We start from the raw sequence: 14726 nt of genomic DNA on the forward strand, positions 1-14726 counted from the left end.
CACAGCAATCAGCGGACACTCAAATTGTTATTAAAGATTTACAAGTCTTTATTAGGACATATGCAGTTGCAGCTTTCCAATTGGAAGAGGGCCCTGATTTTGCCTCAAAGGCATTCAGGGACACCATGGCTCCATCAGGAGGTCCAAGTGCATTTCCAGTCCCCTTACCATTCCAAGGGCGACAGTGTAGTAGAACGGAAGAACCGAGACTTAAAACAGTTCTTAACAGCAAGAGTATTAGGCACAGGTCGTAGTTTGCTTAATCACCTGTTTGGAGTCCAGAGAGCACTTAATAATCTGTCCAGAAGGTCCCTGGGAATGCGTACCCCATATGAGGTGCTGTTTGAAACACAAATGTATGTTCCAGATCTTGATGCCTCTGGTGGTGAGGTGCAGACACACCTTGTGCCATAAATGAACATGTCTCTGTCTTGCAGGAATCACATCAGTTTCTTGATGAAAACATATCTGCCTGTGCTGCCTCCTTGGGAATGAGGGATGCACCAATAACATCTACCAGCTAGGTTCCAAAAGTTGGGGATCTAGTGGGAGAAAAGATTGTTGTGAAAAAGGAGTTTGGTTCTTTATATTGTATACCAGTTCCAGTCCTGAGAATACACAATACCAGAACTGCTATTCTACCACCGCTGCCTGGTACAAGAGAAAACCGTTTTGTCTCCATTTATAATGTCAGGTTAACCATGTGGCGATACTACACAGCAGAACTAGTGGACTCCTGAGTAGTTCCCGAATCGCTCTCACTATGGACCAGGAAGGTCCTCTACAGGTTTTAAGCAGTGATGCTAACACTTTCCCAAGCTTAGGAAAGGTAGAAAATTAGCTTTCATTAGCACTAAAATCTTATCTACGACAAGAAACATGCAAAATAAGGGAGACTTCTGCCAGTTTTCTGCTTCCTCACACAGCTCCAGTCCTTACACAAAGTACTTCTGGATATTTTGCCAACATCAGTGACTCTTTCGCCAACTCATCTACTTCTTCTGCAACACCATTGTCTAGAGCACGTACGCTGAAAACGTGGCTCAAAAGTAACTTTCTTTATCCATCCATGGAGCTATCTGTGGCTCTTACTAATGGTACTTGACTTTCTCCTTCGGATTGGGTTTGTCATTGTCTTTTTCTTACTCATAGATTTGTCATTACCTTTCTGAATGCAACTGTGGATGAGGTCCTAAAACCGCATCTTTCCTCACATAAGGCCTGTCGAGACTTGTCCCTAGTGAACATTTCAGCTATACCGTTTCCTGATATGATTGTTTAGGACAAAGTATCTTCATATATATCTAGCCCAACAGAGGTTCTTCAAATTCCATATGTTTTCAAACTTTCATTAAATGATGTGACAACACCTGGGTTGTTGCTGATGACTAGGATTTAAAAACAATTGAGTCTGTCCTTTCCGTACAATATTTTACTGTATTAGAAAGTGAAGATATTTACCAAACAAAAGAAAATTATGGAGATATGTTCTATTGTAATTATTATGGACATAATTTAATTTATAGAGCAAGCATCCTCCAGACTGTTTTTAACTATAGACAATGGGAAGATTGTCCTACCCAACCAATAGGTAGTTCTAAAAGATACATGGAAATGTTTGCATTTTTCTGGGCATAATATTCAAAATACTAAGTCCTATTATTTTAAATTGCCTCCAAAAGAAATGCACAACGTACTGTTAATGGACACAAAAATGATTTATTCTGATTCCTTTGATTCCCGGTTAGCTAAGAAGACTATGAATATTGGATAAAGTCGATTGACTTAAAGAGTGTTTGGGGAACTAATATTTGAAAAATGCAGGGAAGGAAAGCTTTATTTGGAGCATGCCTGATACCTTTACAAAAGATATTCTTGAAGGACACTGTGCAACAAACAAGTTGTCTAGGCTTGCCACAAATTAAAGAATTGAATGCACCCAGTAACCCCACTCCTGCAAAAGTTTGCAAATGGCAAAAATACATTAATGCAACTGAAGAACAGCTCAACAGGTGGGTCCAGTATGGAACATTTAACACAACACTTTGAAGTCCTGGCTAGTGGTTATTGTGCCTATGGACCAAATGGTTGTCATGTGTGTTTTATAAATTCCATGAGGGGGTTTATAGTGAGCAGACCAGACCTTTGTTATGGGTTATCAGAACATTCGGGTTTTGTGACAACATACAGTGTAGGAAAATTATGCCAGTAATGGTTAAAAAGTTCCCCACTAGAGGCTGTAAAAGAATACCTCAGATTCCTGTCAAATAACACAGACTTACAAGATTTCCTGGTAGGCCCAAGAGGACAACATAAAAAGCACTACTTATATGTAATTTAGAACAAAATGTTGAAATTTTCACAACAAGAAGCCGCTGCCCGGTGAAAGCAAATACATCACAAAAACTTACAGAATGTATTAGTGGCTACAGATTATGGGATTAACACCTTGCCTGACCGCATATACATTCTTAACAACATATTTTCTTCTGCATTTGACAAAATGCTAAATGATATGTCATCTTTGCAACATGGGCAGAGTAAACTTAGGTCTATTATTCAGTTGGGTTGGACACTACAGTCATCAAAAAGTGGTTGCAATCCCTGATAATACGTTAGAGCAAAAGACCTGTTTAGTTTGATGTGACAGCACAAATAATGGCTAAGAAAGAAGCAACTTATGTTATGTTAAACAAAGAAAAGTTGCCTTTTAATGTAGTGTAAATTCCATCTGCAGTATGGCTAATTCATGGAGTTATAAATCTGTATATTTCAACACTACAGCTCACATCTTGCTTGAACACATTCCAGCAGGCAGATATGAAAGTCTAGGAGATAGTTATATTCATGAAGAGTCGGAGCTACCCTTCTCATACAAATATTTCAATGGCATGAAAAAAAGTCTTTCTTAGCGGCAGCAAATGCGAGACTTCTGTGAGCCAGTCAATGTTTTTTAAACCGCTGTCCTTGCATCGAGCATGTAACCCTTTTGCAGCAAATTGCAGGTGCTCTAAAATGAAAGGTGCTTTCAAACAGTTATAGCTGTTGAAGAATGTAAGCCTGAATTGCCTACATTGTTTAGGGCCCCCTAACTTTTTACCTGTTGCTGTAAAGTGCTTTTTCCCACACGCAACAGATGAAAATACCAGACATGTTGCTACTTCTAATGTAAATTTTGACAAGCTGAGCAGGTTAAAGGATCTATTGTTTCAAAAACATGTTGTGCTAATATCTGTCCTCGAGGCCTCGGCCCTCCAAATAGCGAGGTCATCTGCAGAGATACAGTGAACTCGTGGATGAATTTTCAATGCTCCCAATACTGCTGACTTTGTACATTTCTTTAAGGCTGTTGGTTCTGGGAACATCAGCACCTTCTTGTTTATATTTGGTATAATATTTTCAGGTATTATGGGGGATTCCCAAATTCTTCTGGCCTTAATTCGTGGCATTTTGCTGTTGCTTTTTTTTGTTCACAATGACTGACCCATCTCAGCAAAGCGGACTTATGGCACTTCCACCAGCACAACTGTGTCATGAAAACATAAAGTTTGACCATATGGCTGGCAACTATTTTGTGCATCCAGCCAGTGTGCCTTTGCCACAAGCTTGTATGTGTTATTTGTTTCCCATACCTCCTTGCTCACTGTTGTTGTTTGACCATGTGGCTGGTGGGCATTTTGTGCATCCATTGTGCATTTGCCATAGGCTTGCATGTGTACTTTGTTTCCCATGCCTACCTGCTCCTTGTTGTTGTTGTTTGACCATGTGACTGACGGTCATATTGTGCATCCAGTCAGTGTGCCTTTGCGATAGGCTTGAATGTGTTCTTTGTTACCCAATTCTGCTTGCTCCTTTTTATTGTTGCTTGACCATGCGGCTGGCAGCTATTTTGTTAATCTAGCCAGTGTGCCTTTGCCACAAGCTTGTATGTGTAATTTGTTTCCCATACCTCCTTGCTCACTGTTGTTGTTTGACCATGTGGATGGCAGCCATTTTGTGCAATAGCCAGTGTGCCTTTGCCAGAGAGGGTTGTATGTGTTCCTTTTTCCTCGTGCCTACTCGTTCCTTGTAGTTGTTGGTAGACCATTTGGCTGGTAGCTATTTTGTGCATTTAGCCAGTGTGCCTTTGCCATAGGCTTACATGAATTAGTGTGATACCAGTTTAATATTGCTATGCTTGTGAATCATTATAGTACTATGAATACTAAAGGAATATGATTCTGATGAACGTTGCTTATATTATTTCCTTCTTTTTTTGCATTTTTTTATTTTACGTCTCCTTTGTCCTTTCCTCACAATAGGTTTAATTCTTCTTGACCTCCCATATAAACATCAGCAATTAGTGATCATTTTTTTAAATTAAGTTTATATCGTAAGTTTTTATGTAATTTTTTAATTTTCTTTTTTTGTCACAAATCTGTTTATTGGTATTATGCATATCATAATATTGACAGCAGCGAACAACTCAAATCTCACCACATTCCATATTAGCTAATTCAGTTTACAGTTCTCAACCATTAAGACATGTTGCTAATGTAGCTCAACAGATTCTATAACTTCTGTTGTCAGGTTTTTAACCAGTTGCATAATCTCCCTTCCCCTCCTCCCTACCCCCCAAATAAACAACTGCCCTAAAAAAGACAGAGGCAAAACAAAAGAACAAGTTTGTACATGTGAAAGTCATCAGCATAAGCATAGAAGCAAATAAGAGTATAGTATAGCAGAAAGGGGGAAGGAAGGCAGCCTGGGACCAACTGGGCAATGGGCCAGCTCCAGGTGCCATGTTGCCTACTTAGGGGCATATTTCCCAAAAAAGTGGCACTTAGGTCGCCATGCAGCCCTTTTTTTTCCCCTTTGCACCCCCTCTAACGACACCAGGTAATGCCACATTTACAATACAGCGTACACCATGGCGGCCATTACCACAACAATGTCAAAATTGTTGGCTCTGCTGTAGTGCTTTTCTGTACTATCACCAAAGATGTTGGCGCTAGTGCAGCAAAGCACAGGGAGCCCCATAGGCCAATACAGTAGCGTCACTTTAACGCCTGCCTTAGGCAGGCATTAAAAATGATGGGGAAAAATCATGCAGTGAATTTAATAAATTTCGCTGTGCCATTTTATGGGCCTATCTATGGGGAAAGGCCTCCCTTGCATACATTATGCCTGGTGCAGGCATATGGTGGTGCCAGGGCATGCATTGTGCCACTTTGTAAATATGGAGCAGGGGAATGGCCTCCTTCACACCATCTTAGCAGAAAAAAATGATGTTAGGGTGGCACAAGGGGGCTGTAGGGGCTTGTAAATATGCCCCTTAGTTTATTTACCTAAAATTGAAAGAGGTGGGGAGCTCACGTGCTGGTGGTTGCTGACTCATAGAAGCAGACCCCTGGAGAAATACCCTGCTAGGGGATCCCAAGTGACTTCAAAGTTTTTATAATTGACCAAAAATATGTTTGCCATTTACTTCATCATGACAGCCTGCCACAGCCTTGCATGCCATTGTGAAAGAGATTGTGCTCCTTTTTTTCTCAAGCAGCTGCTATAGTTAGTTTTGCTGCCCCGAGATGCAACCACTGTATGGCCCTATCACCCCTAGTTTGGTGCTCATGGATTTAATCTCATAAATCCATTAATGCAAAGTTGGGGTTGTTTGGGATTGGGTATCCTAAGATCTCTGTGCTTTGAGCTAGTATTTCAGTACAGAATGGACGTATGGTCAGGCAATCCCACCAGATATGGCGAAAGTCACCCAGTAGGCCACATCCCCTCTACCATAAATCCGATGTAGTTGGAAAGATGTTTTTGAGTTTAGTGGGATAGAGATACCAATCAAATACTTGCTTATAATGGACCTATCTCATGTCCATGGAATGGTTAAACTGTGGTAAATCTCTCCAAAGTCTACTCCAGCTGGCCTCTCATATGTTTCCTTCAAGGTCCTGCTCCCCAAAGCTTTTATATCTGGGATATGGGGACGAAATCTTGGACAGAAGAAGAGGGATTTAAAAGATGTGCAGCTTTTAGATGTTCCAGCCCTTCTCACAAAGGGCTCAGTAGGAGACAGGTCTCTAGTGGCTGCCACCGCACTTTAGGTTGGAGTAACAAAGTTTTAGTTGCATGTAGTCGTAATATTCAGAGAGGGGATGGAAGTCCCTTTGGCAGTGTTCAAAAGTGAGAATACCTGACCCTTGGAAAAGGTCAGCTATGGTGAGGCATCCCCCTTCCCTCCATGTATCAAAGGATCTGGAATGTAATGCTGGGGGAAATGTCCTTCTAAGCACGTTGCTCCACACGTTAAGCCTTGTTCTAGTGGATTTTCTCAATTACTCTTTGGGGGAGGTGAGCAAGCTTTGGTTGCCACAGCACATCCGAAATGTATATGCCCACCTCAGCTCTGTCCATGTGTAGAAAATGCTTATCTGACTTGTGGAGGGACCATTAGGAGATTACGCATAACTGGGCCACCTTATAATAGAAATGGAAGTCCGGAAGACCCACTCCATCTGCATCTTTGTGCAGTCTTATTTTTTGGTGGGACAGGCGTGCTCTGTGATTTTGCTATATGAAGAGAATGACTAGGGAGTGTAGGGAGGAGAGAAAGCCTTCATCTAGATCCACCAGAAGACCATGAAAAAAATATAACAACCTTGGTTGGACAGTCATTTTATGGCATGAACACGCTAAAGCCATGAAATATACATAGGAGGCCAATGTCTTAGGTCTGCCTTGAGTTGTTGTAGGAGTGGTGGGTAGTTGGCTCGGAAGAGTTCTGACCCTCTGGTTGTGATTTTAATACCTAAATATTTGATCTCATTCTTAGCCCATTGGAATGGGGTGGTGGCCACCAAATTCTTCATCTTGGTAGAAGAGAGCATAAAATTGAGGATACAAGATTTATTTAAGTTGATTCGAAAGCCTACCACTTCCTCGTATGCCTGCAGTGCCCCTTGCAGGGCATCTAATGAAGACTGTGGAGAATTTAAGGTCAATAATACATCATCAGCAAAGCCGGACATTTTATGGTCAATCGAGCTAAAAGGAAGGCCTTAGATTGCAGGCATAAAAAAGGATAGTGGCTGCTAGGGGTTCTATACTAAGGGCAAATAAGAACAGTAAGTGGACACCCCTGGCATGTTCACCTCTGTAGTTGAAAGAAGTCAGAGGCAACTCCGTTAACCAGCACCCTTGAACACGGGGAAGCGTAGTTGGCCTGAATCATTGCAATGAATTTGTCACAAAGCCAAAACATTGTAGGGTTAGAAACAAGAAAGGCCAGTCCACTCGGTCAAATGATTTCTCTGCAACCAGTGCTAATAAAACGATTGGTATCTTCTTTTTTGTTGCTTTTTTTGACCAAGTGGACTACCCTCATTAAGTTATCATGGGTCTGCCTTTGATGAAGCCTTATTGATCTGAGTGGATTAGGTCAGGCATTATATCTTCTAGTCTGGAAGCTATATTGTCCTTGTGTAAAGTTTAACATCTAGACTGAGTAGCACTACAGGGTGATATGAACCACACGCGCAGGGACCTTTACCTGGTTTAGGAATGATTGAAACCAGGGCTTCACTCATCAAGTCTGTGACTGTACCTGATTGTGCTATATAATTAAAGAGCGTGACTAGGTGGGGTATGAAGACAGAGTTGAACGTCTTATAGAAGAGAGTCGTATATCTGTCTGGTGAGTTATGGGGCTTCAGGGCTCTGATGGTGCCCCTAGCTTCGTCTGCGCTAATAGGTTCACTCAGATTCTCATTTTGGTCCCTAATTACTTATGGAAGCTCTACTGTTTCTAGATATTCTACCTGGTTCTGGACATCTGTAGGGGTCATTGCATAAAGTCACTCATGGAACCTCCCAAAGGCACGGGCTTACTCTAAATCAGAGAGCAAAACCTCTCCATCTTACCCTATTATGTACACAACGTATTCCTTTTCCATTTTGACCCAGAGCAATCAACCCAGATGGGACTCCACTTTGTTACCCTGTTCATAAGATGTGCGGTTGAGGTATAAAAGAGTGAATTCCACCCTCTTTGAATATATTGGGTTAACTTTCCCTTTGAGTGCTGTGACCTGACTTTGTGATTGCAATGTTGGTTGATGTTGATTTGCCTGCTCAGTTTTCCAAAACTCTGCCGTGAGTATCACTCAAGGGTGATGCACTACCCCCTAATGAATGCCTTAAATGAATCCCAAGTGGTAGCATGATTAGGATCTTGAGAGGGATTTATTTGAAAAAAGTCCCCTATGGCTTTGCAAAAGGCGTCCCTTAGGAGACAATCACTGGCCAGGGAAGGGGGAAATACCAGCGAGGAAGTTTGGATAGTGCCTGCCCCCAATCCATGGTTAGCTGTATGGGAGTATGATCAATGAGAGTGATTGGAAGGGTGGTAGCAGTGAGTAGAGCCGGCACAAGCGACTGGCTGATAAAGCCATAATCCAATCTGGAAAAAAATAAAAATATATATATATATATATATATATATTTTTTTTTTATTTAATTATTATTTATTTATTTTTTAATTGGTATTTTAATGTTTTAAATTTTTGTTTTTCAATTTTTCGTTTTGTTAAAAAAAAAATAATAATAATAATTCTTTCAGTTTAATTATTCAGCATTTTGCCATGATCCATCCATCTGTCCATCAATTCCTCCATCCATCCATCCACCATAGATGCACAACCGTGCTACAGGATTCAGTTTCTTTAGGTGTATAATAATTTAATTTCCTCCTGGACACCGACACATCAGCAGCATGGTATTTGTTTTAATGATTATTCCATTTCCCCTGGACCACCTTGCCACCATAGGTTTTTAAAGATTATTCCATTTACTAATTCACCGTTCTGTGACTACCACAGGTGCCTCCTTTAAAACATATAGAGATAAAGCAAAGAGATATATCCCATGTTGTGCTGCCTGATTGGAAATGAAATTTGATGGTATGGTGGTGTGTTTTGACTTTACAATTTATGATTAAATTGGTGTTTATTACATAAGTAACCAACCACATTAATATTTCATTTGTCTGTACTATTTCAAGCTGCAACAATGCTATGTTTTACTAATTACATGTTTTTCTTGCTTGGTTGCTTTTAGATGCACAAGAGATGAGACGTCACATCACCCACAGTACTGCCAAAGAGAAGGCCTGTACAATGTTTTCAGTCCTCCAATCTCTTCCACTAATGCAGCTTAGTGCTACTGCCCAAGAAAGGGGTCAGTGAGAAGAAGCAGCTTTCCACCAGTGGTGTGCAGCCAGTGCCATTTTTTGGGAGGCGTGTGCCTGCCACACTTGCCCTTGGGGAGAAACTTAGAACAGCACTGCTGCATTACTAGCACCACCCCAAACTAAGCCCAAGACCATGTCTGTCAGTGAGGCCACTGCAATAATGGCAACGCCGACAAGCAGTGACACTAAATTTGATTTGCTCCTTTTGCGAAGTAGTACCTAGTCATTCCAGGAACAGTGCATATTAGAAAGGAGCCACAGCCAGCAATAGGTCATCCCGAAGTTAGAGCAGATCAGGAGGTTAAGCTTCCTGCCAACAAGAACCTCCTCTTTTAGAATCAATGGCGACCAGATCTCCATCAACAAAAAGGAAGGGTACTACTTCACCATCTTTTCCAAGCACCACTTCTGATGGCGATTATAGTGGCATGGAGTGGACCCTGGCAGAGTTGGGGAGACTCTAGGAGAGGCAAGAGAAAAGAAAAGTTCCAGAAATCCTTAGAATTATGGAAAGGGATGATAAGGAGGATGACAAAGATGAGCCAGTCAATGTAAAAGCTGGCACAGAGGAGTCTGACATTACTGCCCAACCTGCTCTGAGGGATGTGGTGTAGGTAGCACTGCCAGATCTCATATTTGTAAGGTCCCAGCTGAGGCCTGTACCAACCCTTACCTCAGTATAAGTATACACTGCAGAGAAGCAACTGAGGCACCCATCTACCTCCAGTTCTTCTTCAGGCATTGGCAGTAGCACAGTAAGAAAGTACTTCTCCCCAGTTTGAGACTTTTTTATGACTAGCAAACAAGAGGAGAACATTCCAATATGCTAATGTGCCACACAAGTGTTCATTGAGGTAACCCTGGCTCATATTATGGTACTGGAGACCAGATGACCCATATGAAAAAACATCATGCAAACTGGTCATAGGAGAACCTTCAAAAAATTGCTGAACGTGGTTGTGGTGCTAAATGTGAGAAGAGCCAGGAAACATCAGCTACAACTGGTCAAATTATAGTGTGAGGTGAGGAAGAAGAGGTTGACATCCTCATGCAAAGTAGCCCTGTCCCTGGCAGTGTGTCAGAATCACCCACCTCAGCGACCTCACAATGGCACAGGAAGACTTAGAGTCAGATGGAGACACCACAGCATATATTGATTGCACAACAACACACAGTGAGTCTACCACCACTCACTTATCAAAAGCCGCCTGTGTCAATGCCCCAGAAAAGAAGAAAATCCAGGCTACTATTATTGGTATGTTTAGGCAGGAGTGGCCCTAAGATCGCAATGACCCAATGGCACATGTGTACAATGGGAAGCTGGCAACAATGTTAGTGCTGGACCGCCTCCCTTTTTCATCAAAATGTGCTGCAATTGGTTGGACAAGCTTTGCAGCAAACTGTTGTCCACACTATCCACTTGATGATAGTCACTTTTTACATGTGCATCACTGCACACTGGATCTCTTTTGTGGAGGTAAAGCAAAAGCTATACAGTTCCTGGCCCTGAAGACATTTTTAGTAGTGTTTGGCAGCGTGCAGCAGTAGCCATGGAGAAATCACATACAACTGCAAACATATTGGATGAATTTAATAGCACAGTGTCTGAATGGCAGGGACACTGAGGTCTCTGAATTGGGTTTGTTGCCACGGACAATGGCAGTAACATAGTCAAGTCCATGTTAGGTGGGGCTATTTCTGGCTCCTATGCTTAGTGCACTGCATCAACCTGGTTGTTCAGGGGTTTCTCAAGAAAGAAGACATAGTCAGCAACATACTGACTACCTGCAGACGAATCTGCACTCATTTCAGCCATTCTATTAAAGCACAGAAGCAGTTGTGTATTATCCATAGTGCTAATATAGTGGCAGTTAAATCCCTGATACAGAGGGTGTCAACACGTTGGAACTCACCTATTATAAGTTGCAATGTCTGTTTGACCAGTACAGACAGATCAATGACTATGGGCCTCATTGCAACCTTGGCGGGAGGCTACCGCCGCCCACCAAGATGGAACCGCCGTGCGGCCGCCAATGCGTCCGCACTCCCGCCGTGCCCAGAGTTTCTGCCCGCCAGCCCAGCGGGGATGTCAGACGAAACATGGGAGCTGGCTCCTAATGGAGCCGGCAGTGTTGCGGCCGTGCGACGGGTGCAGCTGCACCCGTCGCGCTTTTCACTGTCTGCTGTGCAGACAGTGAAAAGCAGTGTGGGGCTGTGTCAGGTGCTCTTGGACCGCTAGGGTTGTAATGAGGCCCTATGTAATTCAAAGAGGAGGGGGTACAATTGGGAAAGCTGTGGCCATGGATACGGACAAATGGGGCCGAGTCAAATGCCTAACAAAGATGCTGCTCCCTTTGAGGTTTTCACATGGAAGTTAGCTAGGAGAACAGTACGATGGGCAAAGCTATCCCATTGTTGCATCTGTTACAGGAGCAGCTAAAGAAGGTGTTTGCACTCGGAGGTGTAAACGAAAACCCAGAAGTGCGTTCCTAGGTTGAGAGCCTAAGCTATCTCCTGACTTGTAATGCAAGGCTGCAGAATGACATTATCTTGTCCAAAGAGTACATCCGTGCCACCCTACTTGAACCACACTACGGAAAATAATTCTTCCCACTTTTATTCCTTTTTTTGAAGAGGATGTTTCAAAATACAAGAGGTGGATTGTTGAGCAAGCCAGAGAACTAAAAGAAGAATGGCTGAAATGTAGATTTCCACTCCGCAGTTCTGGGTTGTCCCTTTCAACTCCTGGAAAGGGTAGACTTTTCTCACAACAGCAAAAACCAACAACAAGAACATTGGCAACCACAACAACTGAAGAATACGACTCAACTCCTGATTTGGTTTGGTTTCAAGTGGAAGGTCTTAAGCCCATTGCAGAGCTGAAGGCAAAAAAGGTTTAGCAAGCGGCAGCACCAAAGACCCTTCAAATGATGTTCCAGGTGTATCTAGATGACCCAAAAGAGATGTATGTGGATCAAAACCCATTGCTGTATTGGTATGAAAAAATGTACAAATGGCCAGAGTTCAGCAGGCTGGCAATAAAATATCTGGCTTGCCCTGTAGCCTGCGTGCAGGAGGCACAGTTGTTACAGTGAGAAGGACCAGTCTCTCATCTCAAAACATGGAGAGATTGACCTTGATTAAAATGAACCAACATTTCATACCTCCTGAATACCACCTGATTACACCATTCCCGATACACCTGAGGAGTAGGAGGGGGATGACTTGTCAGAATCCCCATATTCCCTTCAGGACATTGGAGATAATGCCTGCCTCCCTCACATGCCATTGCCTACCCTCTTTTTGCATCGCCTAGCAGGGCTGCCTCAGAAGATCATTGATTAAAAGACTGCCAGTGCTAATGCTAAATTCCAATTTGTTTCTACCATCAAAGAGGAGATAACATTTTGTATGTACCACTGTGTTTGGACTGGAAGAGGTAACAACTAACTATTGCACCAATGAGTGATAAAACACTGAGTGATTGTGTGTGATGATTTATGATGTATGTGGTGGCAGCCAGTGAAGGAGGGAGCTCACTAAATTTGTAAAATTTATTACAATGATTTGCAATGTTTGGGGCCTTATGGGTGATCTTTCTTTCCTGAAAGAGATTGGCCTTTCAAACCTAGCAAAATGTACCTGCATGGTCCACTCCTTTTTTCTGGTTCTTCAGAGACCAGAGCAGTCACTTGAGTTACTAAACACAAATCTATACAAAATACTCCAATTACGTTCCTCTATTTGGTCCTCAATGGCAGTGTACTACCTTGGTTTTGGACTGGGATGGAGTTACTCAGAATCAAGAGGAGGAGGATGGAAGGGGTCAGGGTGGGACTACCTCAACAGCTAGAGGAAGAAATGTATTATCTTCAAAGATAAAACATGATGAAGGTGAATACTTTGATGCCTAGTACTCATTCAGATCTGTGGACTGGAGAGAGGTGTGTTGATTTGTGAAATGCTACTGAGTATGTGTTTGATGCATTGATGGCTCAAGCGTGAAACTCCTCTTTATATTCCTGCTCTGCATCTGAGCCTGCTTGGTACACTCTTGTGTCCTCATGAAGCTTACCTTGCTTCCTTTTGTCCTTTTCCTTTACTCTATAATTCAGTTACTTTTTTTCAGTATGCCGGCCTTTGCCTAGTCTTGTCCTGCAGAAACAAAACTTGGTGAAAGCTCAACACTCCAGCTTACCTACCTGACAGGTTCAGCCAGGCACCCAAGAGTGACAGACATTCAGAGAAAAAATTAGATACACTGCCCAATTTGGCAATGCAGTATCATTTTCCTTTTAACTATCATAATTTTTAGAACTAGATGGGTTAACTTCAATCCTCCATAATTTATATTTTTGAAACCTAGAAGACCTAACATTAAGAGATATACTATCTTGGGTCTCTCTGGGGCTGAAGGACTGTTTTCAATGCATTTAACTCAGCTATGTCATACTCATTCTGTCATCATTAACATCCACAACAGATTGATGATTGTGTGCTGCTCAGCCCGTCAATTAATATTGTAATTGTTTCTTCTGTGTAGTCTTTGTTTTTGTCTCACCTTTTCCCAAATCCCATTTCCCATCCATTCATAGAGCCCGTAACCCTCTTACCCCAGGCTGTGTGATTTATTGAGGTGTGCCTTAATTTTACACCATAAATGGATCACACACTTGCTGGGGCGAATGTGGTAAAAGCAACACCACTCACTGAATGACCTTCTATTACATGAGCAATATTCCACACCAGCCCAATCAACATCCTTCAGGTCTTGTGTTGTGTGTTGCGTAAACTCTAACCTTGTCCAACCACTCCTGACTCTGAACCTACTTCTCCTGACACGAGAATTTAATTTCCTAAGTTGCCTTGGTTTTCATTATATAGCAGTTCCCTATCGCTCAGAAGAAGTTGCTGTTGCTAGTTTCTATTATCATATCAGGTCTTCCTTGTTGTGTGTCAAACACCGTCATCATGGTAGTCTGGTCTCAATCATTCCAAAGTTTTGATATAACATGTAACCCACAAATTCTCAATCTACTTGACAGTGATGGATAACCCTTTGATTAATCCTGCAGTTGGAGTTCGCATAGGTGAGAGCGGCAGGCAGCTTGTGTTTTCCCTCTTAGAGTGCTAGCCTGCTGCTACTATTATCACCCCCTTAAGAGAAGATGCTACCTTGGGAAAACCCAGCAGTAAAAAAACTGAGGTATCAGCCATCGCTTCATCTATTCAAGAAAGAGGAGAACTGTGAATCAAAGTGAACTCAGTTAGGGCCAGATGTGTGAAGCATTTTTCAAGTCGCAAACGGGTCGATTCGCAGAATAGGGATGTTTGCGACTTGAAAAATGCTTTTTTGGATGTACAAAGCCAAACCTGCAATTCAGTAACTTGCTACTGAATCGCGGTTTGAGTTTTGCGATTCAGAATTAGGAAGGGGCGTGTCAAGGGCGTCCCTTCCTAATACTGAATCCAAATGTTATGTATGATT

This window comes from Pleurodeles waltl, chromosome 2_2 (assembly GCF_031143425.1).
Source record: "Pleurodeles waltl isolate 20211129_DDA chromosome 2_2, aPleWal1.hap1.20221129, whole genome shotgun sequence".
Classification (NCBI taxonomy): Eukaryota; Metazoa; Chordata; class Amphibia; order Caudata; family Salamandridae; genus Pleurodeles; species Pleurodeles waltl.